The sequence below is a fragment of the Mastomys coucha genome, unplaced genomic scaffold (assembly GCF_008632895.1).
Source record: "Mastomys coucha isolate ucsf_1 unplaced genomic scaffold, UCSF_Mcou_1 pScaffold5, whole genome shotgun sequence".
NCBI classification, from domain to species: Eukaryota; Metazoa; Chordata; class Mammalia; order Rodentia; family Muridae; genus Mastomys; species Mastomys coucha.
Window position 1 is genome coordinate 62,294,216 of NW_022196911.1, and position 4,023 is coordinate 62,298,238.

Sequence of the window (4,023 nt, forward strand, 5' to 3'; positions counted from 1 at the left end):
CTGAGACATTCCAGAGGCTCTTGTGTCCTCGGCTGCACGCCACCAGGAGCCAAAAGCCCAAGATGGTACTGACTATTTTTATTCAAGATGGTCATGCTATCTATGGCACATAGGAGCAAGAAGCCCCTTCTTAAGGGCATATTCTAACAACGGAAGCATGGTCCTCTTTGGGGGTAGCTTTCGGGAGGATTAGGTGAGCAAGCGAGGGTAGACCCCCATAGGGCTGGCTCTCTTCACAGAAGACCCGACAATACTAAGAAAAGTTTCGGCTTGAATGAAGAAAATGGAGAACTCCCATCTCCTTGGGCTTCCCAGCAACTATATGGTGTATAACCCATGGTACAAAGACAAGTAAGACAGAATTCCAAGGACAGTAAACAGAAAGTAAGTACCCAAGTAAAGATAAGAAGAAGTGAAAAACAAAAACAAAACAGAAAACTCTTAGTGCGGTGGAGAATTGAGGACGGAGGCAGTTTTACAAAGACCAAAAGGGAAGCTTTAGACACAAGCAAGGTGCTTTGTATGCAGCAGGCATATCATGCCCGTGCCGAATCCAGCTCTAAGTAGGAAAGGTCAAAGGAAAACAACGGGGAGAATATGATGCCCTTGGGAAAAACCTGTTCTCTCTGCTCCCACTTCTTGCCTCGTTATTCTGACTCCCAAATCAGTAAGGAAGAGACAATACAATTCAGAAGTGATTCCTTATAAATTTTCAGACAGTCATGAACTCTGTTTTGTTGGCTTCTCAAGCAACAGGCCCCTGAAAGCCAGACTCAAGTATGAGGGAGGATGCCTGGGGCTGAGGTGCTGCCTCTGAGAACCCGAGACCCAGTCAGAGCCTCCATCCTACACGTTGGTTGTCTACTAGGCACTTCCGGTCTGTGTTTTCACACAGCAGTCATTTACGAAATGCCTACTATTGCCCAGAACTGGGAAACAGGAGCAGAAATCTCTTGGAAAGTGAGATAGAAAAATAGGGAGAGGAGAAATCCTTGTCTTAAGTCCTCAGAGTGGGGAGGGCGGGAGAGTGGGAAGAGAGGCATACATATCCAAATGTGGTTCAGCTTCTGCCCTGGGTGACATGAGCATCTACAGCAGCTGCACCTATTTTGGGCCTGAAGTCTCAGGCCCCGGGCAACAGGTGTGAAGACCTAAGATTTCCTGGCACATTTCCAGGGCACAATTCACCCTTTTTAACAACTCATTTTAAGCTAGAAACGTAGGAGTCTTCTTTCTCCGTTTTCCCAGCCAGCCTCAGGGATCTAGGACTCAGCACCATAAGTAGCGTTTGTGGTTTCTGGGTCTTGCTGGCTTGGTCATATTCACGCAAGCACAGGCGCATGTACTCAAGTAAGCGCGCATGCACTCACCCACGTACGCACTCACTCACGTACGCACGTACGCACGCACGCACGCAGGCCCGCAGGCACCCAGGCACACATACATGCACACACTCTTCCTTTCCTGAGCTAATGAGGAGTAAAGTCCGTGTCAGTCACATTCCATGCCCAGGAGCCCACGGAAGGGAGTCAAGTAAGAGCGAGCATAGATAGGGAGCAGAGATTAACTCACCTGATTTATTGTCCAGCCCCAGGCTTAGCATTCCTACACTAACAGGACCTTCCGTGGGCTTTGTGGTGCATAAGTTCCCACTGATAAGATTTGACATTATCTTTGGTCAGTAGGAGCAAAAGCACACATTGGACACTTTGTGTCCAAAACATTGCAGAATAAAGACTAATCTTTTAGGGAAAAATCAGCACTTTGACTATGACTTCATCCTTAGGATCAGGGGCAGCTTTTGCTAGGATGCATTCCAGTTACCTATGTCCTTTGCACGGCAGTGCCAGCCCCCCTACCTGGACACTGGAATGGGCACCAGCCGCAAGAGTCCTTGGCTTTGGTAGGCGTCTTCTAGCCTGTCGTCAGAATAGTTCCCTAAGCTGAGATTCCAACCCTTGACCCAGGCTTGAATGCTTGGTGCTGGGCACAGCGCTAATGTCCTTTCTTCCTCTCTTTTAGGTTCTGTCTTGTTTCATAATACCGTAGTAATCTATCGACTTTGCTCCATTGTCTGAAGCATTGACAAGAAGTGCACACCAGGCTTTTTGTGGCTCTTGACATCTGTAAGAAAATATTAATAGTGGTTCTGTGGCCTAATCCAACCTGAGCTAGCTCCAGAGATTAAAAAGACAGTTTGAATATTAATCATCACTCTACATGAAAAGAGCAATTTTGATCAGGTTTTCTTAGTGTGTTTCATGACTTCATTGAACTCTCCCTTTGGGTTTTAAAGGCTGGTGAGAAGAAGAACGCATAATCTCTTGGAATATGAACATAAGAGAGAAAAATACCAGGGATTAAAGATTCAAGTGAGGATGGGGTTGAGGGGGAGGAAAGAGAAGGGGTAGGTGTGGGTTAATAAAAACCTAAAGGTGTATATAAAACCCGTATGGTAATACATTACTTTGCAGCTAAATTGTAAAAATAAAAATTTTCAAGGAGTTTGAACACAAGTACTTTTCATGGGTATATATGCCTATGTATTATATATGTTATCATATTATTATATATAATATATACAATATATAATAATATAATATATAATGTATATATATATTAGTGTTGTTCTCCACATGGGCCAGAGAACTTTGCCTGTAATGGGTAGCCGTTAACGCAAAGACTGAACAAAGCTCAGAGAGTAAGTGACTTTTGAGCTCTAAATGGGGGCCTCTACATTAACCCCAGTTCCCCAAGTCTCAAGGAACATCATGAAAAAAAGAAAAAAAAAAGGAGGCGTGAGAAGAATGTAAGAGCTCGAGAACAGAGCAGAGCGCCGTGAAGTTTTGGTTTCTGAACACGCTATGTCTGTTGTAGTCACGGACTTACTGCAGTTATAGTGACTCAAACCAACAGGACTAGCCAGTGTTCCACTAAGCAGCACTAACTGGACTCAATGGATAACAAACAGGAAAGGAAGAAAGACGAGGAAAGAACAGGAGGTGGCAAGGAGACAAGCTACATCCCCAGCCCTCCATCTTAATTCCTATTTTTACAACAAGTTCTTACTGAGTTGCTCAGGCTGGCTTGCTTACCAGGCCTTGATTTTTCCGTCGCTCTGCTTCAGGTTTGGTAGATATAATCAAGATACGTTGTGAACATGTGTAAAATGTCAAAGAATAAATACAAAATATTCAAAACAAAAAATCCTATGCTCTGAGATGCACATGGCCCTACTAACTGTTTGGTTCAAGTGCACCTGGGCCACACCGATAACAAACTAAAAACGGCTGCCGTTGAGCATGTGTTTAATCACCCAGTCTGGCAAACATCTTGGCTCGCTTGCTGGGGACACAGTAGGACTAGTCACTTCCTCCATGGCCATCAGGCTCACTAGGAACAGCTTGCTGCTGCCACCCGCTACTGAAAGGCATCAAAGGTCCTGCTGCCAGCCCGGGAAAGGATCAACAACATCTCAAAGTCCAAGCATGATTTCTACTGAATGCACCTTCTTTTGTCACTAGTATAAATGGAGCCATAGTTAATTGGGAACTATGGACAGTCTCCAAGGTAATCATGTCACAGCTGAGTCTGTGTAGAGCAACAGAGGTCTCCTTAGAGGCCTGCTTGTCTGACATGCCACAATCCTGTCCAAACACTCATGGCCTCTGTTACAGTTGGTCAAGCACCCTTGTCTCAGAATGACACTCACTGGGTCCCACCTGTGATGGAAGAAAGTACCCTCACTTGATTCCCCATAAACATGGTTACTTTCCGTCTGCTGAAATTCTAGCCTTTCTGGATTGTCTTTTCACACCAGCCCAGCCACCAATGCATACTCTGACGTGTTTCTGGAAGCGGCCCCTGCCTTCCATCACGAAAGTCCAATCTGGGACCTCACACAAGCTACATAGATATTTTATAACTAGGCTATATCCCCAGTCTATGTTTTACTTTTATTTATTTATTTATTTATTTATTTTTGTTTTTCGAGACAGGGTTTCTCTGTGTAGCCCTGGCTGT